The following is a 14,266-nucleotide window of genomic DNA, read 5'->3' on the forward strand; positions in this document are numbered from 1 at the left end:
AGTTAGCCCTTAAATATTTTTTAGGCCAAGAGATAGTTCTTGAGTAAGGTTTGCAGGAAGAAGGTTCCAAGTTTTACCCACTGAGTTAGCAAACAGGGAATCCCCGGCTGTATTATTGGATTTTAGAGCTTGGACCGATAGCTTGTTGGATGATCTACATGGCCTGATAGTGTTATATGGGCTAATAATACTCTTAAGGCTTGGGGTTTTGTCCGGATTGTTAAGTATTTTGTGAGCTACTGTGAGCTGGTTAAGCTTAAGTATGAAAGGAAATTCCAGCCAATTAAGTTCAGTTAGGTTTTTACAGTGGTGTGTCCTGTATGCCAGACCAGTGGTGAATCTAGCTATATGGTAGTAACAGGAAGATAGTTTGCCGAGGTTAGCTTTAGAGAGATTTGAGAATATAGGTGAGGCATATAGAAGAGTGGAGTGAAGATGGGTTTGGGCAATAGCACACCTAGCATAAGGGGTTAGAAAAGGTTTTACCTTATAGAGGGATCCTATTTTTTTGCTGACGGACTTAATTGTATGGTCAATGTGTGCATGAAATTTGAGGTTAGTATCAATGATTACTCCAAGGAGCTTAGTTTGGTTATCAGGAAAGATGATTGTACCATTGTTAGACATAATAGTAAATAAAGGAAGAGTAGATCTAGAGGTGGGAGAGAAAAGCAGCAGCTTGGTTTTGTTGGGATTCAAGAGAGTTGTCGATCAGTTAGCCAGTTTTCTATACTGTTAAAAGTATTCTGGATTAGGGTTATCAGATTGCCTCATGAGGTGGAGGAGCAAATCAATGTGGATTCATCAGCATATTGAATATATTGTGCCTTTGGGATAGTAGTATGAAGGTCATTTAAGAAGATAGAGAAGAGGAGGGGATCAAGAATGGAGCCCTGAGGGACTCCTAAAGTCACTGGGAGATATGATGACAGTTTGTCCTACCATAGGACAGCCTGCTCTCTATTCCATAGATAGGACTGAAACCATTGTAGAGAGCGATCATCCAAGAAGACAGCTTTCAAGGTAATAAGCAGAAGATGATGGTTAACCATATCAAAAGCCTTAGAGAGGTCCAGAAAGAGAGCAGATGATAACATGTTGTTGCTGTGATTAAGATTGATGACATTGGTGAATGATAAGGGGGCTGATGTGGTGCTATGGTGTGGTCTGAAACCATGCTGGGGCTCTGTAAAAAGTTTATTGTGGTTGAGGAAGTCCATAAGTTGTATGTGGACACACTTTTCCAAGAGTTTTGTTAGAGGTGAGAGAATGGCTATGGGCCTATAGTTGGACAATTCTGTTGAACTACCTCCTTTATGTAGGGGTATTGCATGTGAAATTTTCCAGATGGATGGAATGGTTGCCTCGGAAATAGATCTATTAATGAGGATACAGACTGGGATAGCAATGGCATCAGCAGCTAGTTGCAGGAATTCAGCTGGGAGGTGATCTGCTGCTGGGAAGTGGGTTTAAGTTTTTTGAGAAGGGTTCATATAAGGGTAGTAGAGACAGGTTGGAAGCTAAAGGAGAAGTGGGTTACAGGAGGCTTTGAGCTTTCTCTTTTGTTATTTTCGGTGGGGCTGGGGAGGGACTGGATGAGGGGGGTTAGTCTTGGTAGTCATTAGTTGGGTAACTAGTGCCTGGATAGTTGCTGTAAAGAAGCTATTAAATGTGTTTGCAATAACTGCTGGTGTTTCGTCGAGAGCAACTGAAGCGGTGGGAGTGGTGGTATGACCTAGGTGAAGAAGGTTATTTATTCCACCCCAGAACTTTTGGGGTTTATTTTGATACTTTTATTGTAGGTGGATGCAGTAGTGTTTTTGTCTGCTATGATAGATTTTTTAGTGTCATTCCTTATTTGGCCGTATCTGATTAGATCTATGGAGTCTCTAGTATTATGCCAAGTGGACCAAGTCTTATTCCTATTGGACATTTTGGATTTTGTGAGTTTAGTTAGCCATGGAACAATTCAAGTTTTGGCACAGATGGTGTGAATAGGGGCATGAGAGTTAAGGATATTGAGGAATTTTGTGTTAAACAAGGCCACAGCCTCATTTAGTGACAGTCTTTTAAGTTCAGACCAGTTGGTAGCTTTTAGGTCTTGTAGAAAGTTGTCTAGGTTAAATTTTTTTCAGTTTCTTGTCTCCTTATAGGTGTGTTGATGGGTGAACTTAGCTTTGAATTTGATAATGTAGATGAGGCAATGATCATTGAGGTCATCAGGTAGTGTGCCTGAGTGGTGCATCTGTGGGTCAACATTAATCAGGATCAAATCTAGGATACTACCTTTGTCTTTATGGTTTGAGTAAACCCATGGAGCTTTAAGTGATTGCTAGGTGCCTCGGAAGAACAGGTGTTCCAGTCGATGTCGAAGTCACCTACGATAATGGTTTCTTGGGGATAGTTGCAGGCTAGCCAGTGTAATATATGTTCTAGGGTGCTAACATTATTTCCAGGGGGAATATAGGTGCAGACAATGTATCTACTTTTATTTTTATTTATTTGCAGCTTAGTGATGAGAATTTCAGCATTATTTACCTGCGGTGGCTGTTGGGTGTCGCTAGTGACTGAGAGGTTGGACTTAAATAATACAGCCACACTGCCACCTTTCTTGGATTTCCTGTGTAACCTAAGGATGTTATAACCTGGGAAGTTATTTCAGTGTCTTTAGTTGCAGATTTTAACCAGGTTTTGGTAAGGCAGAGAATGTCCGGGGCTTGGTTGGTTAGCAGTGCACGGAGGTAGTGGATTTTATTATTTAGGCTCCGGATGCTAAGATGGCAGGCTAGAAAGAAGTTTGGATACTTATCTAACAAAGAATAGAGGGTAGGATTATTTACCTTAGACCCAGTGTTAGGAGGTGTAGCACTGTCAGGGTTTCGGTGGGAAATCTCTGGTGTGGATGGGCCGGGGTTTGGATGGATATCACCATGCTTAGTTAGGTTTGAGTTCAGCTGGGTTATTAGTTTCAATATTTTACTGATAAGCATTAGATACTGATTACATTTTTGGCTGATATAGCTAGGTCAGAGAGGGTTGTGGTATTTGGGAGGGTTGGCTAAGATAGGGGATGTGTAGTTAAAATGGCCTGGTTTCTTAAAAGCAAGAGTGGTGGAGATTTGGGGATTTGGGCATTGGAAGTGTGAGTGGTGTACATGTTTATACACTGTAAGGTGGTATGGTACATAGATCATTATAAATAGGTAGAGGGGTGAGATGGATTTGGATGTTATCATTGTAATATAGTGAATAAACAGATTGTTAAATATATTAGCTAGCAAGTCGTTGTGTACTAAACTATTAGCGTAGCAGATGAAGAGGAACAAAACAGTGTGGGATTAAAGTGTAATGGGGAGAGACTGGTGATTAAGCAGACAGTTGGAGTAAGTGGTAGGAGGCTGTGATTGGGTGTATGTGTAAAGGAAGGGGTTTGGTGTTATAAATTTAGCTGTACTGGGAGTGAGCAGAGCTGGGCTAACACTGTTCCTAAGATTAGTTTTTTCCAGGTAGGTAACTTTATGCTGGTGTTTGCCTCTTAATTTAAACAGCAAATGTTTAATTCTTTTTGGGTAAATTTATGCTTGGCTTTAGGCACTTAATGCTTGAAACACACATAAATTAGCTTTTTCAACAGTGTAAGCCACTTTAAATTCACTGCTCACACTAGTAAGTTTTGCAGGTAGAGCCTTTTAGCACATCATACAATTATGGAGTACACCAAGTCCTGCTAAAGCTATTCAGCGTACTTTTCTTTTTCAGCTACAATTTTAGTGAGGGCTTTCAATGTGGGGCATAAAAAACAGATTATAAGCAAGGTAGCATTTATTGAGGGAGTGCGGGTTAATTTATAGTGCTTTTAAACCCAGTTAGACCTAGATAAAGTACACAGGGAAAAAAAAACACCAATAATGACCTTAAATTGATTCTACAGTAGGTGGGCAGGCAGTCTTAGCCTTCCAAGTGTGTTCACTGAACAGGCACAAGGTTTCTTATGGAAGCAAGTTCAGTGGGAATATGGGGCAGAGAACCTAAAGAAGGGATACTCTAGTTAGTTACACTCTGAACCAGCCATTACACCATCAGTTAAAGCAGCTAGCATGATTACAGACATCAAAATGCATGTACTGTAAAGCATAGAATTCTCAGTCAGCCAGCATTCTAACAAACATTGTATCTACCCAAATGCATTCCTTTAAATATAGAATTCTCAGTCAGCCAGAATTCTAAGCAACAATGTTTCTACTCAATCCCTGATAGTTTATATACTTGAAAGGACAGACAGCAATGGAATTAAATAACTTAGTTTTTAGCTTGTTTTATGTTGTTGTTGTTGTTGTATCTTTCGGCTTTTCCCGGTTAGGGATCGCCACAGCGGAACTCCGGTCCGCTAATGATTGGCAGTAGATTTTTACGTACCAAGTTGCCAGTGTTAGTTATATCAGTCACCTTCATACCAGCTTTTCTGCTAACATAAAGCAGTTGTGAGTGTAATGGATTACAGCAAACTCTACAATTATGTTTTCAGCACATTTCCAGTTGCAAATGCTATTTAGTTAACAATACAACATTTAACAGACATTTTTAAGAGAAAATAACATGCTGTATGTTTGTACCATATCCTAATGGGTCCGAATGCACTAGGGATTTAAAAATGGGTGGTTCTACAGGGATTTAAATAACCTCTGTTTACAGGGAAGGGGGAGGAGTGAGCTAACACTGTTCCTAAGCTTAGCTTTTTCCAGGTAGGTAACTTTATGCTGGTGTTTGCCTCGTAATTTAAACAGCAAATGTTTAATTCTTTTTGGGTACATTTTTGCTTGGCTTTAGGCGCTTAATGTTTGAAACACATATAAATTAGTTTTGGTATTAGTAAAATCACAGCAACAGCCCATTTAAATGGATAACATTCACTTTAAAGCACAATTGCTTGACAGAAATTTAATTTGGGGTGCAGTCTCATAAATCTTCCTCCCAAACTGTCCATACCTCTCAACTGTCCAGATTTTGTCAGAATGTCCAGATTTTTGCCTCATATTTTTGGTCTGTTTATTATAAAATTGTGGTTTTCTGGCAAATCATTGAGGCTAGAACTCAGAAAATAATTGCAGACATTTGAGTTTCAGACTTCATACCCTTCAGAAAATTCAAGTTAATGCAAAATCTCTTACTCTATCAACTTTCTACATTTGTAAGAGTAACATTTAAAATGTGTCCCTATTTTTGGGCCTTTGTCTCCCCATTATTTACGGCTTTGTCCAGATTTCTTTCTCTAAGAGGTTGAGAGGTATGAACTGTGCATTTCTCAAAGTGACCATAGCATTAGATAGCAGTCATTTCTTCTTCTATACTACAACTACAGTCAGTGTTCTGTCACCTACTCTGACTTCTGATGACATTAACCTGTAAGCTACTGCTTTTTATTATTCTGGACACCAGTGCAAGGCAAATTAAGTGGAGCCCAGACGATCCAAATCAAACAAAGGGGGCTTCAGAAGTATTCAGATAAGTAGAATTGAAAAGAAAGGGGCGTCTATGATACTTAACAAATAACAGCTATATGGACCAATACTATTTTTCTGATAAAAAGCAGAGCTATAAACTAGAGTTTAAATAATACAGGTTATGGTGTATATCCTTGATGCAGGCAATTCAGGCATGTTTCTTGGCAAAACTGACTGCTGTACTTAAAACCAGTGCATCCTAATCTGTGGAAGATGTTCAACAAAAGACACAGTTCACAGCTCAGTGTATGCACAACAGATGTAAACCTGTGTTCAAATGCAGAAAATGAAATATTTTTAGCTTTCACAGACCTAGCCCTAGCTTCCTGGAGCAGTCTACCTGATGGTATTACAACCCTAAAACAATTTGGAATGTTTAAGAAATGGTTAAAAAGAATTTCTCTACAAAGATGTTTCAAATATGTTATATAACTATTTGCACTTTTAAATTATGTAACCGCATAACACATCATTATAAATGATTAGTTTTCACAACTGTTACAACCATTGTTTTGATACCTCAGTTGGAGCAATTCAATGCAGAAACTACTCTCCCCTGGATTCTCTATGCCTTGCATGGCATGCAAGGTCAGTGCAAGAGCTCTAGCAGGCAATATGCCTACCGTGCGATCCAGGAACAGCCTGCAAGGGCATGCACGAGCACTCCTGCAGTAATCCTGCACGGACAAAGCCCCTGTATGCACATCACCACATTTGCAGGAGAAATCCATGCAAATGAGATGAATCTGCAATCCAGGAAGCTTGCAACCGGCCGTACAAGACTAGTTCAATCTGTAGAAATGTACTCAGTTAGTAACCGAGTACATTTCTGCAAAATCCAAAACGGAGCTGTGACAGCTCCAAATAAAGGCTGCATATCAGTTAGGAAGCATGCCAATGACCAAGTATAAGGTCATTGGCATTGGAAACAGCCAAAAAAAAATAAACTTTTATTTTTTTAGCCGATCTCGGCTGTTTAAGAGTAGGGCAGTGGAGTGCAAACAGGATGGGGGGAGGAATAACAAAATAAGCCTAAATTAAGCATTCTAACTAAAATCACTATTCTGCCATGCAAGGCAATGGCAGGCAGAAGACAACATGGCCAGTGAGTACTGGTTGCTAAGTGGGGAGGCTCAGTAGCAGGCAATCCTATGCAAATGAGGGGAATGATAGTGAATCCCAATTTTCTCCAGCATGCTAGTCAGGTCCTAACAGTAGGAATAGCTTGGTGCAAGCCTAGGAGTTAGCTGACATCATGGGGGGGGGGGGGGTGTATGTCAGGCATACTGTAAGTGGATTGGAGCCCTGTTGCTTGGGTCTGCTCCTAGCTTAGCACAGCTTAGCTAGGGGGTGTGTCTGAATCTGACTAGCACTCTTTACATTACCTAAGCAGGTGTGGGTGCCACACACCAGGTTTTAAAGTTTTTTTAAAAAAAGTTAAACCAGGAAATAACAGCACGGTGCACATTTGGACACTCTGTTTGCGCAGTGCGCCCCCAGGCTTAAACAGGAAGGCAATGGGAAGGGAAAACAGCAGTAGGAAGGTAACCAAGGAGAACTAGCATAGCTGGCAGGTGAAATGTATCAGAATCAGCCAATTACACAGGCAGCAGACCAGCCCAGCCCAGAAAACTACTATAAACTATGCAAACACCTTCCCCTCTGGTTTTTTCCACACTTTACACCACCAGGGTAAACAAGTGGGGAACTTTTAACACTCACAACAGCAAAATGATAGGGGCTGCAATAGCTATCATACAACAACTTGTGGAAGAGGCTGAGAGTGGTGAGGATGTGAATGCTGTTGACCAACCCACAGTGAGGAGATGGAGAAGAGTGTTCAGACCCAGGGTAACCTACCAGGGGCTACATGAGCTGGAGATAGTGGAGTGCTATAGGGTGGACAGGGACCTTCTACAGCAAATTGTTGAGCTGTGCCGGCCAAGCCTGACACACAGAACTAACAGAGGGAACCCATCCCGGTGGATACCAAGGTATATGTAGGCCTAAGAATACTAGCTACAGGTACCTTCCAAAGGCCAACTGGGATATGATGGGGATATCACAGGCATCAGCATCCAGGGTACTCCACCAGTTCTTAGATGCCATGCCAGCACATGTCAGTGAGCACGTATATTTCCCCAACACCCGTGAGGTATTGGCCAGCAGCACGCAACTGTTCCAAAACATAGCAGAATACCCTGAGGTAGTGGGTACTATAGACTGCACACACATATGCATCAAAGCACCACCCGGTGAGTGGGGTGAAGTCTACATCAACTGCAAGGGCTTCCCCTCCATCAACTGCCAGGTCATGTGTGATGCCCAGGGCATAATAATGAATGTGTGTGCTGGCTGCCCTGGAAGCTATCACGATTCCCACATCTGGCATCTGATGCAGCTGTACCAGAGATTTGCCAATGGGGACATCCCTCATGATCACCTAGTGGGGGATGCTGGGTACGCACTGGAGCTGTGGCCGATGACACCCATCAGAAATGCACACACACACACACACACACACACACACACACACACACACACACACACACACACACACACACACACACCTGAACAAAAACTCCATAATGAGGCACACGCACAGACCAAAATTATAGTAGTTTGTATGTTTGGAATGCTCAAGTCATGGTTCCGGTGCCTGCACACATCTGGTGGAGCCTTGAAGTACTCACCAGCTACATGTACCCAAATTGTCTTCATGTGTGCCATGCTACACAATATGATCATGCGGAAACAGCTGCAGCAAGAACAGCATGGGGCAGGACCATACAGTCCCCCACCATTGCCAAGACCTGCACAGGCACAGAGTGACTCAGAGGAGGAACAACCTGTGCCTGCCCCAGTAGGCAGAAGGAGGTGTGCCCAGTATGCCCTGGCCTTGGCAAAGAGGCAACGCATAGCACATACACTGACACAGGAGAGACCCTGGGAATAACACCTCTCTCTGACACTCACATACTTTAAAAGGGATGCCAAACATTACACTACCTGTGCTCAACCATGTGTAGGGAGTGTACTATGTGTATCTGACATAAGCAGCCCTGCAGCACCACCCTCAATACTGGGGCACCCACAAGGTAAGTGACTTACATATGTGAGTCAGGTGGGTTCACATACCCAACAACAGTCACAGCCAGCAGGACAGGTGTAGACAAACACAAACAAAGGCTGTGCTATGGCCTCTGAATGAGGCCTATGGGTAGCCCCCCCCCAGGCCTACACTGACAGACTACAGCAGGTCAGGCAGTGGGATGTTAGTTCTGAAGGGTAGGAAGTCAAAAACTAATATGTAGGTAAAAAAGCTAAGATCTGTAGTAAACTGGTATGCCTTTAGTCAGCATTAAAGTCAAGACTACAGAATAAAATGGAGTACCTGACATACCAGTACAGTCATAGCAAATGTGTACAAGTGTCAGGTGTGTGCCCCCCATCCTATGTAGACATGTAGTAACAGTCAGGTGTGCCCCCCAATCCAATCTAGAAATGTCAAAATAGTCAGGTGTGCCCCCCAGCCTACGAAGAAATGTAGTAACAGTCAGGTGTGCCTCTCCCAATCCTGTGTAGAAATGTAGTAACAGTCAATGCCAAATGATCAATGAATACCCTGCAGAAACGATATGCTACCTGTAGGTGTACAGCACACAGGTCAGCACTGCAGTACAGACTACCTGGACTTGATCCACACATTCAATACAGACGGACATACTGGGCATGCTCACACACTTAGAGAAATGAAGGCAATGTCAGTCAACAACATATTGAAAGGTCATACTGGGCATGCTCACACACTTAAACACATGAAGACCATGTCTGCAAACACCAATGGACCAGACATATCTGGCAGTTGCAGATGTTAGTGCAGACACTCCTCAGTATGCACCACACATGCTTTGCACACACAGTGGACTGGAATACAGACATATATCAAAGGACAACACACTATAATAAGCCAAAGGTAGATGTACATAGATGTGCGGAAAAGGGTGACTGTGACAAGGAGCCATCCAGGCCTGTCCCACCCAGCACACAGCCAAAGGGCCAGAGGCACATGAGGTTCAGATGTCACTCACTGTAGATACTAGCCACCGGTATCTGTCAGCATTACAGAACTATGTGGTGCATGTGCTAGCTGTGCAACATGACTGTACAAGGAAGTAGTCATCTAGCAGATGTATACATGTACCTGTGGAATATGATCCTGTGTGTGCCCGCATGTGGTGTGTCAACCTTTAGATGAAAGGGTTATGGCCCATGCACACAAACTGCCCTCCCCATAACCCTACTGTGACAAGCCTGCTGAGGTCATCCACTGTGAAATACATCTTTGGGAGAATTGTAGCCCAGTAATCTCAGTGGGGCATCTCATAACTGCGTACTGCTTTAGTATGATAAACTAGTTAGGTAGAAGTTTCAATCCAACATGGCAACTGGGTGTGTTTGTGTGTGTGTCTGTCTCTGTGTAGAGTGCAATGCTTTTTAGGGCAGTCACACTCCCTACAGTTCAAATGCTCTACTTTGGCAAGGCTGCTGATGTCATCCACTTAGAAATATACCTCTGGGAAGGTTGCAGCCTAGTAATCTCTGTAATGCATCCTATAACTGCATACTGCTGTAGTGTGATAAACTAGTTACGTAGGAGTTCTAATCCCAGATGTGGCAAGTGTGTGTGTGTCTGTCTGTCTGACTGTCTGTGTAGAGAGCAATGCTTTTTAGGGTAGTCACACTCCCTACAATCCAAATGCTGTACTTTGCCAAGGCTGCTGATATCATCCACCTAGAAATACACATCTGGTAAGGTTGTAGTCCAGTAATCTCCATAGCATGTCCTATAACTGCGTACTGCTGTAGTGTGATAGAATAGCTAGATAGGAATTCTAATCCCAGACCTGGAAATTGTGTGTGTGTGTGTGTGTGTGTGTGTGTGTGTGTGTGTGTGTGTGTGTGTGTGCGTGTGTGTGCGTGTGTGTGCGTGTGTGTGTGTGTGTGTGTGCGTGTGGAGAGCAATGCATTTTAGGCTATTCACACTCACTGCAATTAGAATGCCCTACTTTGGCAATCCTGCTGATGTCATTCACTGTGAAATACACCTTTGGGGAAGAAGCTCTCCAATGATCCCTGTGGTGCATCCTATAGCAACTCCATGCTGTAGTTTGATATAGACCTCTGTTAGGGGTTTTATACCCACACGTGTTGGTTGTGGATGTTTTGTGTGTTTCAATGTCTGTATAGGGAGCAATGCATTTTAGCCTAGCCACACTCACTACAATTCAAATGCCCTACTTTGGCAATCCTGCTTATGTCATCCAGTGTGAAATACACGTTTGGGGAAGGAGTTCTCCAGTAATCCCTGTGGTGCGTCCTATAACAGCTTCATGCTGTAGTGTGATGTAGATCTCTGTTAGGGCTTCTATACCCACACGTGTCAGTTGTGGATGATTTGTGTGTGTTTCAATGTCTGTGTAGGGAGCAATGCATTTTAGCCTAGCCACACTCACTACAATTTGAATGCCCTACTTTGGCAATCCTGATGATGTCATCCAATGTAAAATACACCTTTGGGGAAGAAGCTCTCCAGCAATCACTGTGGTGCATCCTATAACAACTTCATGCTGTAGTGTGATGTAGACCGTTGTTAGGGGTTCTATACCCACACATGTTGATTGTGGATGCTGTGTGTGTGTTTCAATGTCTGTGTAGGGAGCAATGCATTTTAGCCCAGCCACACTCACTACAATTTGAATGTCCTACTTTGGCAATCCTGCTAATGTCATCCAATGTGATATACACCTTTGAGGAAGGATTACTCATGCAATTTATGTAGCACATGCTATAACTGCATACTGCTGTAGTGTAATAAACTAGTTAGGTAGGAGTTCTAATCCCAGACATGATAGGTGTGTGTGTGTGAGTGTGTGTGTGTGTGTGTGTGTGTGTGTGTGTGTGTGTGTGTGTGTGTGTATGTGTCTGTGTTTGTAACTTATATCCTGTGTGGAGGTGGTCATGAGTGTGTAACAACTGGGCCCAATGTGGAGCGGGTTTTGCAAATTTCTTATATGGTGGCCCTAGTGTATATCACAATGTCCACCATACAGGAATAACAGATGTGAAATAGCCGAGAGACTGGGGTGAAAATCCATACCCATACATGTAACATCAAGGCCAAGCAAACAAAGCTAGCAACCCTAGTATTATCTAGAGAGCACTCTCAACCAATGTCTCACACACACACACACACACACACACACACACACACACACACACACACACACGCACACACACACACACACACACACACACACACACACACACACACACACACTTGCCTAGGCAACAGCCGCTATGTTGGTAGTACACTGTATATTTCCCACTGATAGTAACTATGGAGTGATTACAGTGGCCTACAGAGGGCATGACACCCTGTCCATCTGTCCAATAGGCACGTACATGAAGACAGTACACCTCCCCCATGTTCCCCATTGGACACCTGCAACACCTGTGGTGCCATCAAATGTGACCCACAAAGAACATACCATGCCTGAAAACATGCCCTGTATGGACAGATGCGACTGACACCAGGGAATACTATTTGCTTGCTATCAATGTAGGTGCAGGGTAAACCTGCTGACCATTACCATTTCCCATCACATGAGGCCCGGACTGGCACATCTGATGATAATCTGTGTACACAACATGGGCCAGACACCCCAGATACAGTTCCACATGTCACTGTACATGCATATGGGAGGTGTGCACATCACAGACACCGTCCATGTCATGGACTAAGGAACACATACATGGCAAGCAATGCACAGCATTGACCACAAGCATTAGTCACCCAGGTGATTGGATGGTGAATACAATACCCATCTGTCTGTGCAAATCCAGAAACTACAGCCCTGAGCCAAAATGCAGACCATTGTCATGTGGCCTGATGCCAAGGTATACCCATCACCTAGCCATGTATAGCTATTTGGTATAGTTGATCTCTATGCACCCATGAAGCAAAGCACCCATGCATGTCAGTACTGGCACCATGTGTGTGTGTTCACATTCACTCTCACTACAACCCTCACTGGCATACTGGAGCATGCTGTCTGATGTCAGACACTTCCTCATACCCTTTGCCCATATAACCTCCCTATGACCCCTGTGGTGCATGTGATACCTGCACAGTAATGTGTTGTGGTAAGCTCACTAGTGATGAGTTGTATGATTGGCCCTGCCAACTGTGTAAATGTGTGCGTGTCTCTGTGAGAATGTGGCTGTGTTGACGCTGGCACCTGTTCATGTGAACAAGCATGTGCACTGCAACTACTGTATAGCTACAATATCCCTGTTTAAGATGTCACTCACCATCACATATACGTTCTGAGGGGTCCACAACATGTAACCTATGTGCTGCATCCAATAACGGCCTAGAAATGTGATAGCACTACATAATTGTCAGGGGTTTGATGCCCTGTGCTGGTAGATGTGCGACACAAACATGCTTAAGTTTTACTCTCCCACCCCTCCCTGACTTGTCTTTGCCTCTGTCTGCCTCTCTCACTCTCTCTCTGGTGGATGTGGAGACCTACACCTGCTTTGCTTAGGCAGCAGCATGTGTATTTTAAGTGATACTCATGATCAGCTGCTGGCCTCTGCATGAATTGCAGCCCTCCCCTAGCTGATTTCATGTGGAACAGCTGTGGTAACATTCCCATAGCCAATTGCATGGGAACACACTCAAATATCTAGGAACATCATGCTGGTGTTGGGCCTTTTAATTCACTGTGAGCAGGAATTCAATCTGTTGTTTGGCAAACAGCATCTCAGATGGATTGGGGATTTACCTCTAATAACATACACTGTGGAAACAGGGCAACACACAGGAGAGGTATGTGCCTGACCTGACTACAGACTGTAAGTGCTGCTATACTGCATTTGGAGTAATGTTGGTTTAACAGGGTGTGTGTGGATATGGCTGTCCTACATGTTTTAATACCCGCCATGTCAGTTCTATGTTTATGAGGAATCTTCATCTGTAGGGTCATCTGCAGACTGGGCAGTGTGTGGTGCCTTTGGTTCCATGTGTTTCTCATAGAGCATCTATCTGTGAACTGCAGAAGGTAGTGTGAGGATTGCAGTCTGTAGATGGTGAAAGCCGTGACAGTTACTGACTTCATATCCCTCATAGGACATATGTTGCAACAAACCCTGTTACAACAGTAACTGTATGAGGTTACCACAGCAACATGGCAATAATGGCCCTGTGTATGTGCTTCCAGCCACAACTCTGTCAACCTTTGTACATATGTCATGCATTAAGAGGTGCATATGTGCTGTACACCATCATTAGTGTCATCATATCTGATAAGCCAGTGAGATATCAGACTGCTACACATGTTATGTACAGTAGGGGTTATATTTGATGACATAACCTGGACAATCTGTGGTTATTTGTACAGTCCTGAGGTCTGTGTACTTATGGTGAATGTTGACAGTGTGTGTATTGTTAATATATACTTTGGCCTGTGAATAGACTGTGGTAGATGTAATTGTTCTTGGTCCCGTCCTATCTGACGTTACATGCTGCTCCACTGTACGTTACCGTATTGGCTTTCATGTTTGTAGGGCCATACACACACATGTCCCATACCACAGACAGGCATCAGACCACACTGTGGAGTGGCCCAGTGTATGTAGGGTTAGTGTGTGAGTGGCACATATGAGGATGGTGTCGAACAGATAGTCCATATGCTGTA

The sequence above is a fragment of the Protopterus annectens genome, chromosome 10.part0, assembly GCF_019279795.1.
Source record: "Protopterus annectens isolate FY-2018-M chromosome 10.part0, PAN1.0, whole genome shotgun sequence".
Taxonomy (NCBI): Eukaryota; Metazoa; Chordata; order Ceratodontiformes; family Protopteridae; genus Protopterus; species Protopterus annectens.